We start from the raw sequence: 23,892 nt of genomic DNA, 5'->3' as shown, positions 1-23,892 counted from the left end.
GGAAACGGGGAGGGAGCGTTGGTTGGAAAGTTTGCCTGCTCTTCAGGGTTGAATTTTGTGGAAGTGTTCTGGAGGGGCGGGAAGAGGAGTACAGTTTGTGCTGGGTGGGAAAGAGAGAGAAGGGGTGGATTTAGGCTCCACAGCTGTTAGGGACTGATGCATGTTGGTGGTTCTTTTATTTTACGGTTCCCCCAGAAGTACCGATCAGAATTGGGGACCCATTCTGCTAAGTGTTGTCCTCAGAAAGAAACAGGGCTTCTGCTCTAGAGAATTTAATATCTTAAGCCTTGGCACTGCAATCTGAGATATCCCTGAATGCCTGTACTGAGTTCTGTTGACTCCACTGGGACTCAGTGCAGGTGTTTGGGTTTCCCCCGTAGAACAGCTTGCAGGATCAAGCCCTAAAGCATGATGTACAGTGACAATAACAAATACTTCCTTCTCAGCTTGGTTAAGCCTTTACTTGGAAGTGGCTAAGGGAGACTGAGATGGGCAAATTGCTTGATTAGTTGCATGTTCTTAAGCTCTGGAATGCTGACCTGACAGTGCCGTGCCTTGCCCTGCAGTGGTGTCACGAGACAGTTCTATTGTGACTTGTGCTTTCGCAGGGCCAGGGAGAATGTCTCTGAAATAGACCTGTCATGTGGAGTTTAGATACATATACATACAGTTACAACTGTACAGACATGCTGTTTGCACACACTGTGCTGTATAATTAGAGTAACAGGAGTTATCTGAAAAAATACAATGATGTTTCATTAAAGTTTCTGACATCAGGATATTGCTGTTTATTTGACTTCATTTCGCAACTGTTTATCTGTGTATGGTCAGACACTGTGACGTTCCCCTGGTGTTATCTGGACCAGTGGTCTGCTAGGCATCTCCAATCCTTGACTCTGGGAGCCAGCCTTGGCCTGCTCTGCTGTGAGAACCCCCACTCCTGGGCTGTTCACGCACAGCCTCTGGCATGTCAGCTGCTCCTTGGATTGTGCAACTGAATGACACTAGCCAATATCTCCAGTCCCAGACACAACCCTAGGAACCTCCGTCTTGCAGAGTCCAGTTATGCTCGCAGGACTCTGCAAGCTTATATGAGTTCGTCAGTTTAACAAAGAAATTGATATGCACCAGGCTTGTTATCCCAAGGGGAGTCTCTGACACGCTTCAAACCAAACGCACTGCTTCAGGTAGAATAAACAAATAAATTTATTAACTACAAAAGATAGATTTTAAGTGATTTTAAGTCAAAGCACAAGAAGTTGGATTTGGTCAAATGAAATAAAAGCAAAACTCATTCTAAGCTGATCTTAACACTTTCAGTGCCCTTACAAACTTAGATGCTTCTCACCACAGGTTGGCTGGTTGCCCTTTAGCCAGGCTCTCCCCTTTGATCAGCACTTTAGTTGCTTGGTGGTGGTGTCTGTAGATGGAGGTGGAAGAGAGAGGAAGAGCATGGCAAAGTCTTTCTCTTTTATCATGTTCTTCTTCCCCCTTGGCTTTGCCCCCCCGTTCAGAGTCAGGTGAGCATTATCTCATCGTAGTCCCTGAGTGACCAAGGGAAGGTGGGGGGGAAGGGGATAACTCGAGAGTCCAACAGATCCTTTGTTGCTGCTTAGGCCAGTGTCCTTTGTTCCTGTGAGGCTGGGCTGGCTTTGTCCCGTACGTGCCCTGACTAGGTGTGAACTGCCCCCCGGCTCTTGGAGAGTTTTTACCCGGTCTTGTGTTAAGCCATGAGGACACATTTTCAGCCTCATAACTGTATACGTGAAATTACAACCTATAACATCATTATAACAACAATGCTCAGTGCATCATGAGCCTTCCAAAGACACCTGACGTGACAAACTTTTGCATTGGATACCACACAGTCATATTGTAAGGATGAACATGGGGGTGCAGGATGTTCCCCCGAGATACAGTGTGTCACAGACACTTAGACTGATGTTGTTCAAAGTGTATTGAGGTGGTTTTTATAAAACATCTCACAGGATGAGTGCTTACGGAAATGAGGTCCCTGCTGTTGGCTTCGGACAAGTATAACATGGGCAGGAGCTATGCAAGTCTTCATCTCTCTCTGCGGATGTACCTCAGTTCCCACTTGTTGTATCTCTGCACTTCTGGTCTTTGATTCCCACAATGGCTAATCCTTTCGGAAGCTGGGTGCCTCCTCTCAGGTGATCGGCACTCTCAGCTCCTACTGAATCTATATGGGAGCCAAGGGAACTTATTACCTTGCAGTATGGTAGAGCGGAGGACTGTAGGCTTAATTCTCCTGGGAATCCTTAGGTCGCTGGTTCAACTCTGGCTCGAAGGAACTGGCTTTGCGGGAGGGATAGCTCAGTGGTTTGAGCATTGGCCTGCTAGACCCAGGGTTGTGAGTTCAATCCTTGAGGGCGCCATTTAGGGATCTGGTGCAAAAATTGGGGATTTGTCCTGCTTTGAGCAGGGGGTTAGTTGGACTAGCTGATCTCCTGAGGTCCCTTCCAACCCTGATATTCTATGATTCTGTGGAACCCCACAGCTCTGCCAATGCACCTCAATCCTGCCCTGCAGCTCTCTTGTTGTTCTCGTCTCTGGGCAGTCTCTCTTGAACACTTAGTTGTGTGGGCGAATTTCACCTTTTTCTAAGTGACGGGAACATAGAAACACCTTCTTCTGAAGTGTTCTCAGCAAAAAAAAAAAAAAAAAAGTCACTTTCCCAAATTATTCAGAAAATTGTTGCCTGTGTGAAATCGTGATGAGAAAACAATTCTTCCTGCCGAGTTTGTTTATGAGAGTTTGACAAATCTGGAAGGAAATGCTCTTTGGAGAGATTGCTCCCTTTGCTGCTGGGCCAAGTGGTTTTCAAATATTAAATCTGAGTGCCGCAGCATGGTTCGTTAGAGACAAGGGCATTAATAATAGATTGTTAAAATGAGTAAAGCAGGAGTGCAGATAAGGTGTTTTTTTTCCGCTAAGAGAAGTGTAGTCGCTTTGGAGCTACTAATCTGAAGAAAAGCAGTTCCTTTTGGCTTCTGTTTTAGTTGTTTATACACATTGCTGCATCCTTTCTCTTATTTCCCTCTACTGAAAGGTCCTTTGCTTCATGCTGAGCCCAGTACTTTATCAATTCTCTGCTACTAGACCACTGGTTGTCCCCAACAGTGATTAGGGCACCCTTGTGCTGGATGATGTGAAATGACACCATAGACCAAGGGTGGCCAAACTTATTGGCCCTCTGAGCCGCACACGACGATCTTCAGACGTTTGAGAGCTGGAGTGTGCCTGCTGGGACTCGGGGCTTCAGCTGTGTAAGGTGCGTCTGCCGGGGCTGAAGCCCTGAGACCTCCTTCCCCGCTAGGCAGAAGCCAGTGGTGACGTGTGGGGGGGGTCGGGTACCCCTCGCCCAGATTTCTGCCGGGGTTTGCTGGCCCCGCTCAGTCACATGGTGCCGCAGGGCCGCTTCCCTGCATGACAGCAAACAGTTGGGAGCTACAGGGAGACCCACTGCTTTTGCTGTTGCCTCTCCCCTTGGAGCTAAAGCAGCAGCCCCTCCCTTCAGCTCCCAGCTAACACCTGCGAGTTACAGGGAGGGACCACTGAGGATAAGAGGGGGGGCATGACTCAAACGGGGGGGAGCTTTAAATCACCCTCCCGCCCCAGCAGGCACCAGTCATCTCTGGCAGAAGCCGCCTAGCCTCATCACTCCACTGCAGGATAGAAGCCCTGAGCTTCCCCCCGCAGTCTGGTAGGTGGAGGGTGGAGGGGGAGCCCCCCAAGCTGCACTTCAACGGCAAAAGAGCCACGAGCAGCGGTTTGGCCACCCCTGTGATAGAGGGTTGCTGTCCCAAAGAGGTTACGCTCTAAATCAGGGACAGGCAAACCTTTTGGCCTGAGGGCCACATCGGGTTTCGGAAATTGTACGGAGGGCCGGTTAGGGGAGGCTGTGCCTGTGTCCCCACCTCCCCTTGCGTCTCGCCCCCTGACGGCCGCACCCCTCCGCGGGACCCCTGCCCCATCCATCCATCCCCCCACTCCCGGAACTCCTGCCCCCCACCGCCCCATCCAACCCCCCTCTCCTTCCTGACTGACCCCCCCCCGCCCCAACCACTGCCCCCATTCAACCCCCCTGTTCCCTGCCCTCTGACCGCTCTGACTCCATTCACACCCCTGACCACCACCCTGAACTCCCCTGCCCTCTATCCAACCCTCCCTGCCCCCTTACCGTGCAGCACAGAGCAACGGTGGCCAGAGCGTTGCCCAGCTGCCCAGAGCATTGCGCCGGTGCAGTGTAGTAAATCGCTCTCCGTAACTGCTACCAGTAGCACCTTCCTACACTGAGCAGTTTAATATACTACACCGGCAGCATGGAGCGCTGAGGCTGCAGGGGGAGAGGCCGGGGGCTAGCCTCAGGGGCCGGGCAGGAGGCGGATGTGGCCCACGGGCCATAGTTTGCCCACCTCTGCTCTAAATAGATGGGACAGGCAAAGATTGGCAGGGCAAAGGGGGGGCGGAAAGTGGTGAAGTGGCTTGCCCGTTGTCTCGCGGTAGGTGGCTGGCAGTTGGGAATACAACGCAGGTCTCTAGAATCCCAGCCTTGTGCCCTAGCCACTGGGCAGTATGCCCCCTCATCTTTTTAATTTATAACAAACCTATTTGATGGTGGGCATGGCATGCTGGTAAAGATGCATTTGGTCCACTGTCTGGTTTAAACTCCCTTGCAGCCAATGGAGCTTACCCTAGGGATGAATCTGGCCTTGTTAATTTGGAAATGTTATTTAATCGGGCATGTGAAGCTTTAAAGTAAGATCCCGAGTCTAGTTTTTGAAAGCCAGTTGTGTCGTGCAGGGAAAGGGAAGCTTTAAATCGTGCAGGGTGCGGTGCATCAGCAAGCTTATTTTCAAATAAATTTGTTAGTCTCTAAGGTGCCAAAAGTACTCCTTTTCTTAATGCCTATTGCGAAGAAGGAAGTGACAGGGATGCCAGCACCAGATCTTGTTGAAGAGAAGTGAGAGATTTGCTGAAGAAAAACCGGTTTGTTCTTGTAGCAGTATAGTGGTTTGGCCAGTCAAGTTTCACGCTGTGCAAAATCTTGCATGACATGGTTTCTTTTTTCTTGTCTGTGAAACCAACAGAGACACCTGTCAGAGTAATTCTGCTGGGCTGACATTGCTACAGATGCCAAGGGACAGGCAGATTAAATTGTTTACCAAGATTTTTTTTCCTCTTCCCCAAAGTAAATACTTTAAAACCAAGTGACATTGCTAGCCTGTTTGGCAGCTCTGGAATCTGAATTCCTTTCCTCCTGCACAGAATAGGTGCAGCAAGGACAGTGCAAACCTCCCTCAGGCTGCCCCTTCAACCTGACCTTGAATAATTCACTTTCCATGCCAGGAATGGTGTTGATGGCAATACTGGCGTTTGTGACAGCGACTTCTGTGTTGAATCCCACCAATTTATATCATTATATTTTGCTCCAGGCCAGCAAATAGCCATTAGATGGTAAGGACTTTTTAACTGGTACTAACCTAGTTTGTATTTGAACTTGTGATGGGTAGTGGAAAGGTTACCAGACCCCTCAATATAAGACTAATAAAAGTCTCGGAGGTTGAAGGATGTGTGGGTTAAGATGTTTTGCTATTCAAATACATATAGTCTGACTGTAAGCATGTAACCCAGTTTAACTGTCTGTTACCTTGGCCTGTAATTTGCAGCATTGCTATTCCTGTGCAGATGCTGGAGCTTTTCTTCGATACAGAAACCACATCAAATTATGTTCTTTGGATTAGGTTTGCATGCCCTGAGGCATTGCTGATAGAGAGAGACAGGTTTTCATCAGGTTAATTCCCACCCCCTTATTGCAGGGAAACAGATTGATATCAAACTGTTATAAAAATTTATTTAAAAAATACATTATACGCAAGAGCTGTGACGCTTGAATTAAAAAAAGAAAAGATAAGTGTAGGCGTTTGGAGTAGCAGCTCTGTTAATCCCCCCCCCCCAGTGTGAGTTGTCACTGGCTCAAATCCTAGCCTAGTAACTAGACCATCCAATGGTTGGAATGCATTGTTGCAGCCTGTCACCCTTTGAATGAGATCAGCACTCCTAGCAGGACTGAAAAGTAACTGTGGCAGCCCATCTAGAGCTGCAGGGCAAATTAAAGAGCAGAGGAGGCGGGTGTGTAAGTAAGATGCAGTAGCAAGCTCTGCCGAGCGAGCCTCATCCAACTCTTCGCCAGCTAATGGTGGTTATCGCATTTTCTTCTGTGCCTTTGAACCGTCGGACGTTTCTTGCTGTTTGCGCTGCAGGAAAAAAACAACCCTCTGTTTGTTAGAACAAAACCTTTCCGGACCAAGACCAGGTGGGTCCTTGGCTCTTGATCGTGAATCCGCAGTTTGCCTTGTGTTGAAAGCATTAAAGATCACTAATTGTCAGAGAAATAAAGTTCCCATTGTTTCACTGGATAATTTCTTTTGAAAGCCCTGCGCTGGAGGCTGTGCAGAGATCAGTCTGTAGACCTTGCATCTGCTGCATTGTCTGTTAATGCTCCGCCTAAAGATGCAGGTTTACCACAGCATAGTCAAGCTAGTGGAATTCTGAGCTATCCTGGAGCATTGCAAATTGGTTGATGCAGTTAGTATTTGTTTAGTGGTAGCAGCGTGCTGGATAGGCCCCTCACAAATACTGATCGTCCCTGTCCCCAAAGAGCTTCTAAAACGTGTACCCATTCTGCCATCACACGGGAGTCACGGGCAGAGTCTTCCAAGTTCAAAACTGGTAGCCTAGGCACTGGTCCATAATGCGGTTAGCCACTAATCATACAGCATTAGTTACTTCTCTGTAATAGCTGGGACGTTCATTGCAAGTTAACTGCAATTTGCAATGTGTCACTGAACAAGCAATGAAAAAAGCAGGAAACGCATCATACATTCACTTTGTTTGTTGTTTGTTTTTGACAGTTGTATTTTGAGTTATTCATGGTGCTCTGTTGTTCAAGGTTAGCTGGGAAGCAAAAGTGATCCCTGTAAACTGTTTCTGTGGAGGGCTAAACGCACGCAGATGAATTGCAGGTGACACCATGTGCTGGACACAATCTGCTGGCTGTCCTCCGAGATGGGCAGTTCAGTAGACAGGACAAATGACCCTTGTGAATTGCCGAAAGAGGCGAGAGGTTCAGAGAAAGTTGTGCGAAGCGGTGTTTGATACTTACGGGAGTTGGGTTACCTGGAATGAAAACTGCAATGGAAATCTCTTGCTGAGGATATTTCAGTAGGTTCCAGTCCTCCAGGCCACTCCACAGATTTCTGCCCACGTACAAAGCAGCTTGCCAGGATCAGACCTTAGCATGGAACAATGCATATGGGGGAAGAGGGAATATAAAGGTTCCAGTGAAGAGTTGATTACAGTATATAAGTACCTTCACTGAAAGAAGATACCAGATACTAAACTAAAGGGATGTTTAGTATAGCAGAGAAGGGCAGAACAAGAATCAATGGCATGAAGTCAGCCAAATTCAAATTAGAAATTAGGTCCAGTTTTTTAGCAGGGAGGGTGATAGACCAAGGGAACAAACTAGCAAGGGAGGTGGTGAATTTTCCATCTCTTGATGTCTTCAGACCAAGATCTGGATGTCTTTCTGGAAGATACACTTTAGTCCAACACAGATTATTGGGCTCGGTACAGTCCATGAAAGGGTGTGCTTTTGTCTGTTTCCCGGAGCTTCAGGGATGTGCATGTGCAGTGTTCTTTTGATGACCATCATTCCTGTGGTTAGACTGTGTGCAGCTGACCGCAATCAAGACTGGGGAGGAATTCCACTACAGGGGTCCACTCGCAGAGGCTGTGATCCAGGTATCTGGTAGTCTACACCTGGATCTCTGCTCTCCACAGGATTGTCCCAATGGTGTATGGGGAGGTTGAGAGAGTCTGAGTAGCCAGGTCCCGTTCTAAGGACTTAGCAGGGTAGAACCAGTTGTAGTGTATTTGTATGGCACTAACGCTTAGAAGCCTGGCCATGGGCCAGGCACCCTTTGTGCTAGGTGCTGTACAAACACAGAACAAAAATTCCCTGCCCTAAAGAGCTTACTGTCTCATTAACAAGGGTTCGAAGGCCAAGCCATTGAGTTCATTTCTGAAGCAAGCAGGGAGTCAGGGGTGTGTCACTGAGGGCGGGTATGAAGTGTTTGCATTGGCCCGTCATTGCTTCCGCACTCTCCAGCGACTTCAGTTGCTGTGTGATGGCTGCACGCTGAAAGAGGTTTGCAGTACTCTTATCTGGAGGTAATGAGACACTGGATCATGGTGCCTCAGTCCCCTCGTCCGAGACCGTCTCCTGCCAGTTGGAGATGCAAGAAAGCCTGCAACAGTTTGCATGTGCACGTGTAGTGAGGAGTTCATCGTGACCCCGACAGTCATTGATCCAGTGCCTGCCGTCGGCGTGGTTAAAGCATTGGCAAGTTCCCCGTCTTGCTAACGTAGACTTCAGGCAGCAAAGGCAGGAGCAAAGCCAGCTGATTGTGATTCATGTGAACTTCACACTTACAGAAAGTGTCAGGCTGGTGAGAAGAAGTGAACAGAATTAGCAAAAATGTAACCTTGTGCGTGTAGAGAAAGCAACCCTTCTGCCCTGAATGCACCACTGGGATCTTGCCGAGTTCTTTTTAGCATCTGTCTGAGCTGCTGCATTCTGTGGAGTCATCAGCTGTTCTCTTCTGTTAATGAGCTGAGCAGTGTCTGTTAATAGGCATCCCTCTCCTGTGGCATTTGATCTTTTCTCTTTGTTGAGTGAGTTGCCTCTTTATAGCTGATTGTAAAAGTAACAGCCTATAAACTGTGGCGAAGATTAGATGTTGCCCATTGTGTGGAGGTTATTCGTTTCAGGGACATGTGTTTGACCAGTGTAGTATGAAATCATTCTGTAACATTGATGTTACGGTAGCATCCACTGACCCCAGTTGGGATGGAGGACTCTTTGGGCTTGGTGCTGTGTGAATACACCAGTAGATATGGACTGTGACCCAGAGAGCTTGCAAGCCAAAAACATATGTGCAGGGAGGGAACACTTGAAGGAAGGAGAAAGAGAACTGCTTTCATTTGCATGGCAGGAAGTGACCTATTTCCTCCTGGAGCGCAAGTGATAACTCCACCAAAGCCAAACATTCCTTGCAGTGGCATTTGTCTGTGTGATATCGTGCATGCCTGGCCGACAAAAGGTATGTGAATTTTTGTGGTGAAGAGCTGTTAAAAGATGGAACTATTTGGTTTCATCACAACAGAATTAATACAGCGGGTATTAACTTCGGACCAACAAAATTACTGTATAAAAGAAGGTAACTTTTCCTGTCTTGTCACTGTGATGTGATCCTTTTTTCATTTTAAGTCTAGGGCATTTATACCATGCTCATCATTGTGGGCTTACAAAAGCTACTTTAATGAGGATCTCTGTCTTCTCTCCCTTCAGTCCCTCCATCGTGGGATTGTTTGTCTTGTGGTAGGAAGGCTAGAAAGGGAGTTTTTGCCTTTTGCTTGAAAGTGGCTAGATTCATGATCATTCCGATCCCCCAGGAAAGAGAATTCTGCACTCGTTGGGCTAGCTGATGACAGAGCTCTCTCCAACCTCACCCTTGAGGTTGACTGTTTCTTAGGCACTGAGTGTTGGGGACTGCATAGAGCGCACTGTGGTGGGTCCCTGACAGCTTCCATAAGACAGATGTGGAGCGAGATGGTGCTTGTGGGGGTGTCGAGAGGCTGTTGTGTTTAGACAGCTCAAGTCAGCCCCACTGTGTACTTTGAAGATGAAAACTTAACCCAGTGCTCAGCAGGGAGCCAAAGTAATGAGCAAAGGACTGGGGTGTGCATTTGCCAACCTGTGTTAATAGCAGGGTGGCAGCTCTGTTTTGAATCAAGTGTCGAGCTATTTCTGAGTCAGTTTTCTCTTCCCAGATACAGTGTGCTGCTGTCATTGAGTCTAAAGATCACAGATGCTCATATCACTGTGGCCAAGTGTGAATTCGACAATCCAGGGCACAGTCTGATTGTCATCTGAATTGCGCTGCTGTTAAAAGACCCCTGGCATGTCTCCCAAGGAGAGATCGCCCTTCTGGGGTTCTCTTTGCTCCGATAAAGCCTGTCGTGTCTCTCCTTTGCCCATGGCCCTGATCAGGTGTGTTCGGCAGCTGCTTACTCACGTTCTGTCCTGGCCTGCTGCTCCTCTTTGCATCGCAACCTGCTGAGATTTGACCGGGGAATGCTCTCCTCAGAAACTGCAAACGCTTTCCAGTCTAGGTGTCAGAGTAGCAGCCGTGTTAGTCTGTATTCGCAAAAAGAAAAGGAGGACTTGTGGCACCTTAGAGACTCACCAATTTATTTGAGCATAAGCTTTCGTGAGCTGCAGCTCACTTCATCGGATGCATACAGTGGAAAACACAGAAGATGTTTTTATACACACAGACCATGAAAAAATGGGTGTTTACCACTACAAAAGGTTTTCTCTCCCCCCACCCCACTCTCCTGCTGGTAATAGCTTATCTAAAGTGATCACTCTCCTTACAATGTGTATGATAATCAAGGTGGGCCATTTCCAGCACAAATCCAGGTAGTGATAAACAAATCCTTTTGTAGTGATAAACACCCATTTTTTCATGGTCTGTGTGTATAAAACCATCTTCTGTATTTTCCACCGTATGCATCCGATGAAGTGAGCTGTAGCTCACGAAAGCTTATGCTCAAATAAATTGGTTAGTCTCTAAGGGGCCACAAGTACTCCTTTTCTTTTTCCAATCTAGGAGGCCCTTCTCCCAGTAATGGACAAGGGAACAGCATCGTTCTACAATGATCCTTTGTCAGCTATTGCTTGTTTTAACCTCCATGGACAGGAGTCCACCCAAGGTATATACAGGTCGTGCAAACTCAGGGCCGGATTAACTTTTTGTGGGCCTTGCGTCAAATATATTTGTGGGCTCCCATTGGGGAAATGGGGCATGTGATGCGGGGTGGTCCGCAGAGCGAGGGGCCGGCTGGCGGCAATGAGGCACAGCACAGCGGGAGTGGCCCCACTCAGCCTAGCCCAAGGGCACTGTTAACAAACCCACAACTGCTAGACGCACACTGGCCCGCCCAGCCCTGACCTGCCAGCGTGCCCCTTCCACATTGCCACCCTGCCCTTATGCCCAGCATTCCCTCATCCCTGCAGATCCCTATGTCCAATGCCCCCGGACCCTCTATGCCCAGAACCCCCCTGCCCAGAGACCCCTCCCGCCGACCTCCCACCACAACTGCACGGCACTCTGCACACCAGCTCCCCCACCCACAGATCCCCTACTGCCCAGTACCCCCTTCACAGTCCCAGCATCACAGCTGTACAGTGCCCCATATTCCTGAGGGAATTCTGCATCAAATTCTGTGCATAATATTTTAAAATTCTGCCTTTTTTTTTTTTTTTTTTTTTTTTTTTTTTTTTTTTTTACAATAAGTAAATGTGGAAGCTCCACCATGGCAGTGGGGAGTACAGGCCACTGGCTGCATGGGAGTGGGAGAATACCCTGCAGCCTCCCCCGCCCTCTTGGGGCAGGGACTTGGCAGTGAGGCTGAACCTGACCCTGATACAGCACAAGGGCCATGCCTGCCCAGAAACACCCTGGGGCCCTGCCCCTTTTGCACCAGGCACACCAGATGTGGGCAGGGAGGCTCAGCCTGGCAGCAGGATCCAAGTGCAGAGGGACTTAGTGTGGGGGGATCCGGAGGGGGAGTAAGAGGGTTCTGTGTGGGGCAATCTGGGTGCAGGCAGCTCAGTGCGGGATCTGGATGCAAAGGGAGGTTCCAGGTGCAGGGGTAATGGAAGTCTGCAGGGGGGACCAAGTGAAAGTGGTTGGAACTCAGCGGGGCTGGGGGGAGGAAGATCGGTGCAGGGGAGGTGGGGTTCATTTGGGTGGGAGTCTAGGTGGTTGGGGCTCAGTGGGGAGGGTGTCTGGGGGGGCTCATTGGGGTGGTACAGATGCAGGGGAGGTGGGGCATGTCAGGGTGAGGGTTTGATGGGCCTGCTTAACAGGGGAGCCCCAGCTGCTGCCAAGGGATCTGCATACTGGTCCCCCTAACCCCTTCTCTTCCTCTGCTCCATCTCCTCCCCATCCCACCCGCTTCCTTCTCCCCTGTCCCCGCTTCCCCTGTCCCCTTCTCTTCCCCATCCCATGCCCCTTCCCCTCTCCATCCCTGTCCCTTCTTTCCCCACAGCGGGCACTCACTGTTGTACAGTAACTCCACACTTGACGTCCTCTTGCTTAACGTTGTTTCGATCTTACGTCCCTGCTCCATTACAGAACATGCTCCATTTAAAGTTGTGCAATGCTTCGGTATAACGTCGTTTGGCTGCCTGCTTTGTCCACAGCTGGCAGCTCCCCTACACCCCCCACGTCCCCCCCAGTGCCTCCCCCCCCCGGCAGACCCTGCGGATCAGTGTCCTCCCGCTTCTTCCCCCGCTTCCTGCCCACAGCAATCAGCTGGCTTGCGGTGTTCAGGAGGGAAGAGCGAGGACACAGCGCGCAGGCTCCCCCTCCCTCCCCTGCCTCCTGAGCGCCGCAAGCCAGCTGATTGCCGCGGGCAGAAGGCAGGGGAGGGAGGGGGAGCCTGCGCACTGCGTCCTCGCTCCTCCCACATCCTCCTGCCCCCTGAACATTGCAAGCCAGCTGATTGCCGTGGGCAGGAGGGAAGGGGCAGGAACGAGGACATGGAGTGTGGAGTAAAAGTGGAGGGGGGGGAAGAAGAGGTGGGTTAAGAGTGGGGGTTTGGGGGAAGGGGTGGAGTGGGCGGGCTGAATGTTGAGCCCCCCACCCCTGGTGCTTGCAGAGTAGGGGAAGCTGCCGCTCCTGCTGCGCAATGTGCTTCGAACCTACAGCACCTTCAGCCGCCTTGCCTGCCTCATTGTCTCCAGCGCCAGTGGGCTGTGCCTATGTGGGGTGAGGCGGGGGCCCCTCCCAACCATAGCACTGGACTGTATGGCAAAAACCCTTTGTCCCTGGACCTAACCCCCCTGCCCCATTTACATTCATTCTTATGGGGAAATTGGATTCGCTTAACATCATTTCACCTGAAGTCGCATTTTTCAGGAACAGAACTACAGCGTTAAGTGAGGAGTTCCTGGAGAAAAAGAAGGATGGCCCCCAGCACTAGGACCCAGAGAGTGGTGTCCGGCTGCAGTCCAGGGAGCTGGGCAGCACCTTCTCTTTTCAGCCAGGCTGTGCAGCTCTGCGTTCACAGAAATTGGGGGGTGGGGGTGGGAGTGGCATGTGACCTTGCACCCCATGTGGCCGCCACCCCTCGCCTCTATTTGGGTGACAGTGCCCCCCCAAACTATGCCATGAACATTCCCAATCACACCCCCCCGTTCCTCCTTCACTTTCTGCAGGGAAGCAAAGAACGCTGCAGGAGGGGGACCTGGGCTGTTTTCATTCCCCCTGGGGCCCAGGAGTACCTCACACAGACCCCCACTGCCCAGCGCCACCCCCAGAGACCCACTGCCCCCTCCCTGCCTGCCCCCACAGGCCTGCTGGGCGGGGGCTATTGGCCTTGTCTGGGCTGAGCCAGCATCACAGCTGGGGCCAGTCGGGGATCAGAGTGGGAGGGGTCTGGCCAGGCCGGGCTTCCTCAAACCCCCTTGCCTGGGGCCCAGACGAGCCCCCCAGGCCTCCATGCTGGCCGAGAATGACCCGGCCCCTGCACTGGTCCTGGGCGGCTCAGCCCTGGGAGGTGGCGGGCGGAGTAAGACCGCCCAGAGCCATGCTGGGGAGTGGGGCAGGCAGACCCTGGTGGGACGTGACCCCCGAGAGCCCCCCAGCCCAGCTGGCGGAGGAGCGAGTGGGCGGAGGAGATGGGACACGACGGGGCAGGGATACCTGGGGTGGCCGGACAGCCGAGAGGAGCACTGGGGAGGGGCTGGAGAGGAGCCAGCCTGCGATGGCCCCTGGGCTCGCAGTGCAAGTGAAGTGCAGTGCCTGGCCGACTGACGGGCCCCTGTTGAGCGTGGGCCCGGCGCCAGGGCGGCTGTGGCACCATTGTAAACCCGGTACTGTGCACACTTATCCTGATTTCCATGGAGGATCGATCTTTTTAGTCTCTATCAGGTCCCATCTAGTCCATTCCTTGGCTAGGGCCGGGTAGTTCCCCACAAGATCTTTTCTAATGCGTTGTCCAGCCCAATTTTAAGTCTGGCGTTTCCATCACTTCCCTTGGGAGACTGCTCAGTAGCCAGGCAGACGTCATCCCATGGCTGTTTGATGGTCTGCCTCCGTGGTCCCCAACTTTTCTGTTGCTGTAGCATGTTCGTGTTCCCAGAAAAGTGTGGCGGGCGCTGGACGACCAGCTATGGCGGTGAGTTGCCTGGCGGCCGCGCTCCTCAGCTGCGGGTTGTTCGCCAGAAGCGCACCCTTCTCAGTAGGCGGGCGCACATAAGTGCCCCGGTGAGTGCCATGGCACCCGCGGGCACCGTGTTGGGGGCCACTGGTCTACCTAGTTCCCAGTGGGCTGGTGGCCACTCCCTCCTCTATTTGTGCCCTGCCTAGGTCCTATGCTCACAGAGACCCTGGCTTTACACAGTCTTGGCTCAGGAGAGGTGAACGTAGCTGCTTCCAGAGCCGGCCATTCACCCAAGAGGAGGGGGTTGCAGGAATGATACAAAGTTTCCATTTTCTCCTTCCCTTTCCGGCTACTACCTCTGCAGCGTTCCCAGCCCCTGCCAGTCCTAGGGCAATAAGGGACCTGAATTCAGATCCCCCTGCGTTAGACTCTTAGACTCCACTGCAGTCAGAGAGTCATGGCATGGCTGTGGGTCAGCTGACTCCGGCACGCAGGGCTCAAAATTGTTGGGTGAGATGTGTCCTTGAAGCTGCTTTTTATTTAATCCAAGATGACTGGTGCATTTCTGGTGGACCAGGGTGAAACTAGATTCTGGTCTTTGACTTTCCTCAGCTGACTGGGCCAGTGGTAAAGTTTGTATCACTGTCCGTAGCTCCAGGGTGGGTCTTTTAAAAGCATATCCTCAGTAAAAGCTCAATCCTGCGAAGTGGTGAGCATGCTCATCTCCCATCGACTTCTGGAGGAGTTGTGCTCTGTGTTTTGTAGCACCAGACCCTGTCTTCTGGGCATTGCTTAGTGGTTAATTACTTACCCCAGATTAAAAGGTGGTGTGTTTTTTTTTTTGACTTGAATCCTGTGAGCAAAGACTGTTCAGTCCCATTGTTATTAAACATGAAATTGCCCTTGCTTCATTGTTAATCTGATAAAATGTTCCTTGATGATTCCCATCCCTCAGGCTAGGCAGCTGATTGACAGCAGAGCTCCTTGCTTCCAGCGTCCCTGCCTGCCTTCGTCTGGCATGTAAAACAAGCCAGAGAACGTTTAGGAAGAACCCTGAAACAGAAGCCCCATTACATTCAAAACTAGACGTTAGTGGGATAAATAGTAGCCGTTCTGAACAGCTGGGGCGAATGCTGGCTTTCTGCTAGATCAGTGCTTTAAAAGTGAGTCTCTAAGGCCCATAATTAGGTCGGGAAGTAAATGGCTTGATTTTCAAAAGGGTTGAGCTCTTGGCATCGTTCACAGGAGTCAGTGGGTCCCTAGCACCTCTGAAAATTTCAGTTCATAAAAATGTGCAATGCAATCCTTCTGAAAACACCATCAGACTTTTTAGCCAGTGATTCAAGTTTTTAAGGGAGGACATTTTAAAAGCACAGATGCAAAGCAGTGCCTTTCCTTTGCTCGTCATAGTTTAGTTTGAGTATGGAAAGAATCTTACACACCCCTACCCCTGTACTTCAGGAGGGGCAGTTCAAAAATAAACAGCCCCATCTATTTACTTGTCAGTTTCACTTTCTGATTGTCCTGTGCACAGGGCCCCAGGTTAGGGGTTTCCGAGTCTGCAGGAAGATGTTCAAATCGGAACAGCAAACTCTGGATTTTTTAGGAACTGAAGGAAAACATTTTAATTGTGCTAGGTTTTGTAAAATCGTTCCGAGGTTCAAACCCTTGATCTTTGTGAATGAACTTTGTGCCCAGAAAAATGAAGAAATAATTGCACTGATTCTAGACAGTCCTGGGTTGGGTGGGTATGGTGTAAGCTTAACTGCTGGCCGTTATGGAGATGCATCTGGGGCTGTCTGAAGGCAGAGGTGCATGGCCTAGATCAGGGTTTTTCAAACTTTTTCTTTCCGAGTGCCCGCCCACCCACCCCCATGGTATAAAAACTCCATAGCCCACTTGTACCACAACAATTGTTTTTCTCCAGATAAAATCTACAGCTGGCATTAAGGGTAGGAAGCAGGGTAATTGCCCGGGGCCCACGCCACAGGGGGCACTGCAAAACTAATTTGCTCAGGCTTCAGCCCCAGGTGCTGGAGCTCAGGGCCCCAGGCTGCAGTCCTGCATGGTGGGGCTTCAGCTTTCTGCCCTGGGCCCTAGCCAGTCTTAACACCAGCTGTGCTTGGTGGACCCCCCTCAAACCAGCTCGCGGCCCCCCCAGGGGGCTTTGGACCCCTGGTTGAGAACCACTGGTCTAGATGGATGGTTGGTCTCACCCAGTGTGGCAGTTTCTTTGGTTTTGACCTGCAGCACTTACCTGGTCCTTCCAGGCTTCCTAGCCTACTGGCTCTGCCAGTGCTCTTCAATCCTGCCCTTCAGCCTCCCCTTCTACTTTGGTCCTGGTCTTCTCATGACCTTCCGTCTTAACTTGCATTCCCCCACTGGTGACCTGGACTACTTCTGAGCATGTACCCTACTTGCGTCAAATTGTACGATGCTTCTGTAGTTTGGCTGAACAGAGACCGGGTTAGTGCCACCTATCTCATTTTTGCTTTTGTATGTGTTGTCGTTCTGATCTAAACAGGAGTTGAGTCCAGGATGTAATACACTAGAGAGGTAGTGTTGTCCTGGGGTTGAAGATATGAGACCTGGGTCCCAGTCCAAGCTCTGTCACTAACTCATCATGTGACCTTGGAAAAGTCATTTCAACTCTCTGCTTCACTTTCCACCTTTGTAAAAGAGAGGTAGTTCCAAGCCATTTTTGTAAAGCATTTTAAGAACGTCCAAGTGCAGCATTACATTATTGATCCATTGCCTGCGCCTAATTAGTAGTGTGTAGCTTTTTGGTATTAAGTCCGACTTCCTTGTTTTGTGTTCGTGTTTTGGCCAAAAAAGCCCAAAACAAAACAACTCCTTACTGAATAAAAATGGAATGAAATGAGCAAAAGTAACTTGCTTAATAATTTTCAGAAATGTCTTCATATTTATGGAAAGAAAAGGGATTTTTTCCTTCCAGTCTGTGCACAGAGATTGCTTAAGGTAATTGTAAATTAAATTCCCTTTTCTACATATTTATATGCCATGTACTGTAACTCATGAAGAAGAGCTTAATTTTTGTGTGGTTTAGCTTTACAGATGTAGAAGTTCTCTACCCCAAGGAGCCCAGCATACTAACCCACTGATAGATTCTGCTCCTACCATCTGCTTCTGTCATATAACAGCTAGGTAATGATGCAAGGCCTGATATTTTTCATAGGTGCTGAGCACCCACAACCCCCATTGAAACTATAGATGCTCAACACTTCTGAAAATCAGGTCCTGGACACCACTGTCATATACTACCTAGCCTGTCTGTCTCCATTTTAATGTGCCTGTTAGAGGGTTTAGCCCCTAGCACTATATTATTTGGAAGAATAGCATCAGTGCCATAGTGTAGACCACTGTTTCTCAGCCTTTTCAGATGGCAACCCTTTCTGTAAGTACAATGTTTGTCATCCTCTTACATTTACTTTAAGAGTAAAAAATGTTATCAATATTAACAGTGATATGCCTGTATAATTTATTTGCACGTGTGTTTGGAGAGGTTGACTGAGAATACTTGACCTTGAAAGGTCAGGGTGTACAGGGAGTGAGTCTCTTTGCTTTAGCGTGTAATAAAATCCTTGCAAACCCTCCCCGCTCCCCCCATCTTATGTGACCCTTCATCCCCGAGTGTTGCATCCCTCTGGTTAAGAAATAGTGGGTTAAACCAGTGGCTCTCAACCTCTCCAGATTACTGTGTCCCTTTCAGGAGTCTGATTTGTCTCACGTACCCCCAAGTCTCACCTCGCTTAACGACTTGCTTACAAAATCAGATATAAAAATGCCACAGCATACTATGACTGAAAAATGGCTGACTTTCTCATTTTTCCATATAATTATAAAATAAAACAATTGGACTATAAATATTGTACTTACATTTCAGTGTATAGAGCAGTATAAACAAGTCATTGTCTGTAGGAAATTTTTCTTTGTACTGACTTTGCATGTGCTTTTTATGTAGCCTGTTGTAAAACTAGGCAAATATCTTGATGAGTTGATGGACCCCCTGGAAGACCTCTGCGTACCCCACAGGGGTACGCGTACCCCTGGTTGAGAGCCACTTGGTTAGACAATCTGAGTGTATTTCCCCTTGCTGTGGCCATGTTTTCCTGCCTTTATAATATTAAGTGATAAAGGATGATTAATAATACTTTATATAGCACCCTTCATTCAAGGAACTTGGAGGGTCTGTACAAACCGTACTTAAACCTCATACTCGCCTCCCCTCTGGAGAGTTATATTTAAGTGAGGCCTTTTTTGACAGTTGAAAGGCTAAGATACAGCATCTAGAGACCTCATTTAATGTCTTTGTAACCAATGGAGTGAGACCTGTCTCTGTGACAAGCAGCAGTAAGATAAGGATAAGTTGTCACTTGCCAGTGCAACCCTTACGCTTTAGCACACAGCTACTCCATGCATTTAATTAGGCAGTTAGCTGCCTGCTTTTCCTAGGTATCTCTTTGACAGGCAGGGCCATCTCAGCTGTCAAAGTTTTATATGGATCAAAGTTGGCTTCATTTCTTTCCCTGAATTTGCTGTTGATGCCCAGTAACTAAATCTCATTGCACATTTGCTGCATGGTTTGCTGCCTCTCAGAGACGCAAGTTGAGTGAAGTATTATCTTGTACTGGACCAGCTTCTGTTGGTGAGAGAGAAAGATCTGTGTGTGCTTCAAAAGCTTGTCTCTCTCTCTCTCTCTCTCTCCAACAGTAGCTGTTCCAATAAAAGATATGATCTCACTGACATGGCTACGACTGCACTGCATATCCCTGTCTAAAGCTTTCAGAGGGAAGCTCCTTATTGCTAAGGAGCTACTGATACTTCTTAGATTGCTTCAAAGAAAGCTTTGCTGAGAAACAGCCCTGCTAATGTTTCCTAGTTCCTGCATTTCTCTGCCGTTGTGATATCACTGAGACCCCACACATGGAAACCAGGTTTGTTGCTACATACCCCACTTGTGCCCCACTTGCTGCTTTTGCCTCCTGAAGCCATAATTTTGATTGTGGCATCATTTGCTTCCACAGCAAAAGAGAATTAATTACACCCCCATGCTCTCCTAGAATAGAAACACTCAAATCCCCTGCTTTTATCCTTTTTTTTTTGTATTGTGGTAGCACTGCAGGGAAGGCCAGTCGTGGGCCAGGAACTCATTGTGCTAGATGCTGTACAAACGCAGAACAGAAAGATCGTTCCTGCCCCAAAAAGCTTCTAGTCTTGTCATTTCAGCACTGCCGGTAAGTGGTTAGCATGCTCTCTTGTGTCAAGCACATTGATATACAAGCTTATCTGCTCTTCTCAGGCACCTGGAATACCTGTAGCAAAAACAGGGATGAATTAAGGATGGTGGGAGATCCTTGTTAAACAGTTTGCAGTGACTCTCGACCGTGGGTTCCAACCTCAGGGCAGACTGTCGAGAAACAGGGCACCATCTCCAAACTGGTTGTGTGGTCTAGACTTAGATTTCAGCAACCAAGTATCAAATGTGAATTCCTCAAGCCTTAACATGGAGTCACAGACGGTCCCCTTGGGCACTCCAGTCTATCTTGCCACCCAGGCAAGCTTGCCTTGGTGATACATTGTCCCTTACGCCGAAAACCACAGCAAGATTCAGGTCACTCCCAGTCCCAAAGGACCAGTCACTTTCCCCAGGAAATTGTACCTTAGATCTCTCACCAAAGACAACACTTGTAGCCAGTCTGTAATAAACTAACTAAAGATTTATTAAGTAGGAAAAAGAAGTGAGTTATTTACAAGGTTAAAGCAGGTAAACCTATCCACAAAAATGAGCTACAGTCTTAGGTTCCAAAAATGTAATAGCTGCTATGATACGCAAGCTCTGTGTGCCCTTTAGAGCTAGCTAAAGCCAAGCAGCTTGGGGATCCCTTGCTTATGCTTAAAATTTTGCCCTCGCCGAATTCCAAGCGGCCCAGTGATGATGATTTCTCCTTGACAGGAATTTTTATTCCCTTCCTTTTGAGTTCAAACTGTGATGGGACGAGCTTTTGTGCACGTCCCCTCTTCATGGTGTGGGGAAAGCAATCAAAGTCTTCTGCCCACTGATGTTCCACAGTGGCTTGTCTGATGTGTGTAGGCCTTGTTTTGTTGGGCGGAAGATGACATCTCATGTCGTAAACTAGTATTTCACACTTGGTAATGCTTCTCTCCTGACTGGGCGGGGCGTTTTCCAGTTTCAGAGCAAACACTGAAATCTTACCTTATAACATAAGATACAGATATTGTAAGATAACGCATGCAGGAATTTACAAGCATTTCATAAAGTCTAAACATTCAACACATTCTTGTAAACTTAACATCTGTTTTAACAATGCTAACTCACGGGGAGCCAGACTGCTTTCTAGCTGAGCATTTGTCAGTCTTCAGTGAGCCCTGAGAGTCTTGGCATAAGCTGGCACCTGGTCTGCCAGCGTCACGATCCTATCCCAAGCTTTCTCGTTTGTTACATTCTCTTCCCCCTTCCCACCTCACTGTCCTGACTTTCATTCAAGTTGAAGCGTCTGAGTCCATTAGCAAATGGAACAGCTTCTGGGAGAGGTAACTGATATGTTAGTGCAAGGAAGAGACAGAAGAGCAGCTTTTGTGTTTCTCCTGATTTTAATTATTGCCACAGACTTCCAACGTGTGCTGAATTCTTAGCGCTGAGATGCATCTTTCCAACTCAGTTAGCCTGGACAGTTGGTTTTGGGCTGTGGGAATGGCTGCTGTTGACTTGGACGAAGGCATCTACAGATTCTGCATGTTGCAAATAGAGAGGAAGGTAATGTTGATGTACAAAAAAGCAACCTAGATAGAGGAATTGATGTGATCTGATTTACAATGTAAATGCAACATGTGATGAGTGTCTTAAATTTGGCATCTGATTAAAATCATGAGTACGTTGTTGTGTTAGACGACATCTAAGCAACTTTGCGTACGTCTACCAAAATGTGTTATGAATGGAATTAGCCATTTCCCACTTGTTTAGTATAACTTTTGCACTCTGCAGATTGTGTGGAGGCTGATGGTAAATGTAACGCTTTCATCCTAACTTGATTAAGGCGGATGAGTCACTTGCTGATCTTTTCATGCATGCTGTGCGACAGCTGTCCATAATAGAGAAAAACCTTTGGTAATGGGGAAAGTTCTCCTTTGTAAAGCAGTTAATATTACAAGAATACTAGCACTTGAATAAATATGTGCGCTTTCTATGTATCATTCTGTGTGTGTGTGTGTGTGTATGTAACTTTTCTTTGCAAAGGCTGGAGGTGGTTTTGCATAGTTGACTATCTAGCATGAGCCTAGGGATGCTGGAACAACTTGTATAGTGGGGGTACTGAGAGCCATTGAACCAAACTGTAAACCCTGTATATGATGGAAACCACTTCAAGCTTGGGGATGTGGTAGCACCCCTAGTTCCAGCACTGATCCAGGAGCCTGGCTTTCAAACAGTTAAGGTGCACACAATGCATACCCAATACCTAACTTGTGTGTGCAATTACACATCAGTCTGGTAGTTGTGTGCACAACGGACAGCAATCTGGGGGCAGAGATCTCAGGGTAGAAGAATGAAAATCTTGAAAGGGCTGAGAATCCCAGAGAGAGGAATTTGCCATGATAAAAGGAAGAACAACTAGGAGTACATTTAAGAAAAGGGAAATTTACAAACTATCAAGAAGAGCTTCCTTGGTGGTGAGATGTATTAGTTTGTGAGCTAACCTCCCATGAGAAGTGATGGAAGCTCCATTGCTTGGCACACTTTAAAATGATTCCAGACTCTGGTCAAAACATACAGTCGAGAAGAAGGTTGCACTGACTGAACAATGCACTAGGTGGGATCTAATTTATTATTTGGTTCTGCATATCCGAATTCAAAAATAAACTCTGCCACACATACGGGCATAATGTGGGTGAGGAGCATGGGAGTGGCAGAAAGATGCTAGCCATTTTCCTAAGCGCCATGCGTACAATATGGCTGTGTTCACAAATGCTAGTAGAGTACTGTCGGCAGTTTGCTGCTTGAGGTTTTCACTACTTCCCTACCACCCAAATAGTCTTTCCAGGAGTGGCAGGTACCAAAACACCTTTTGTATTACTCTTGCTGTCCATGTATCACATCATTCTCATTTCAAACCCCACGAACCCGCAGTGCAAGACACTGTAGTCGGCTGGCAAGATGATGCAATTGACTGTCATGCATGGCAACATTTCTGTAACACCTTCTTCCAAGAATCTGTGGGCTTTAACGATTTTAATTAATGCCTCCACAAATCTCTCTGGTACAGGGAAGTGCTGTTTCCCCACTTAAAAGATGTCAAAACAGCGATAGAAGGAAGCTAAGCTAAGGGACTTTCCTAAGGCCTCACAGTGAGTCTATGTAACCAGGGACATTTGGTGAGGGAGATGCCAGCTTAATTCCGCGGACATACTTTGGATTAGGAGAGTTTTCTGGAGGGATGTGGTGGAACAATGACATATCTTGATTATTTTTTTTAAGAGTGCCCCTCCTGACTGGCAGTGTAATCACATTGTAACACACTATTGCAATGGGTGTTTATGTATGTTTGCATATAGCCTGGGAGGTGTTAAATTGGCATCTGGAATACCACAGGGATGGGCACATTAGAGATCAATGGATCTGATGATAGCTTTCCAATGTGGAGTCAGGGCTTGTCATCTCCAGATGGTTTTAATCCATAAGGGTGGTACTGCCAAATATTTTGTTTCCTTTAAAACTCTCCATGAAGTGGAATGTGTAGAAAGAGGAACACGTTCCTTTCTCTTTTACTTCTAAAAAAGTCTCCTGGACTGTAGGGTGAGTATAATTTGGTGCTTAACTTGATGCTGTCACTTTACAAAATTATGTATTGAGCAGTCAGTTAATGAACCCAAGTTGAGCCAAGGGTCCTGCAGTGATGCAGCAGCCAGCATGTGCAGGTTCTCAGCATTATGTTCGGATGCCATTGGTGTGTTCAGCCCTGTGCAGATTTGGAGCTGTCCAGGGCCCTTGCCGCTTAAGGGTTATCTGTGCTAAAACCAAACCACACCTGCAGACAACTGGGTTCAGAACTCAGAACTCAGAGCAGCTCCACTTTGGTGTAGCTAGACTTTCTCTTTGGAGACGTGCTGGGGTCAGCCCAGGCAACATTGGCCTCTTCAGCTCAGGCCCGTTTTTCAGTCCTTTATTGAAGCACTCAGTTGTTCACTGTCGAGCCGGGTGAAATATTGAGCAGAGGGGGGATATGGATTTTACAAAATCCAGTGATGCAGACTCCTGGGTATTTTGCCCTTTTGTATCGCTTGCAGTTTGTTGCAACAGGAGTTTGTGTCACATCTTTCACTTGGAAATCCTGATGTTTCATGGGGCAGGCTGTCCCGAAGCCGCTCTCACCTTGCAGTGAGGCAGTGTGTAATAAGCAGTGTGTAATATGCTTCTCATTCTGCTAGGGGGCATGAGACCTGAATTAGCAATGCTTAGGGTAACTTCTGTGGAAGAGGTCCTGTGCAAATCCCCTACTAGCTGCCTCCTGGGCAACTGAAGTGCATCTGGCT

General features: G+C 48.4%; 1 protein-coding gene across 6 annotated transcripts in view; it reads left to right on the top strand.

The window, feature by feature from the left end:
• Positions 1-23,892, top strand: part of KIAA0513 (KIAA0513 ortholog) — a 93,086-nt gene that overhangs the window by 5,689 nt on the left and 63,505 nt on the right. The window contains exon 2 of one of the 6 annotated variants that reach the window (XM_043526143.1): positions 19,461-19,580. The exons of 3 other annotated variants lie outside the window; for them this stretch is intronic. The gene's annotated coding sequence lies outside the window, so the exon portion shown is untranslated. 2 more of the 6 variants (XM_037877476.2, XM_043526144.1) reach the window with 2 other exon arrangements.

Source organism: Chelonia mydas, chromosome 12, assembly GCF_015237465.2.
Source record: "Chelonia mydas isolate rCheMyd1 chromosome 12, rCheMyd1.pri.v2, whole genome shotgun sequence".
Lineage (NCBI taxonomy): Eukaryota > Metazoa > Chordata > Testudines > Cheloniidae > Chelonia > Chelonia mydas.
Note: the sequence above shows the minus strand (reverse complement) of the source record. Positions and strands in the feature narration are given on the sequence as shown.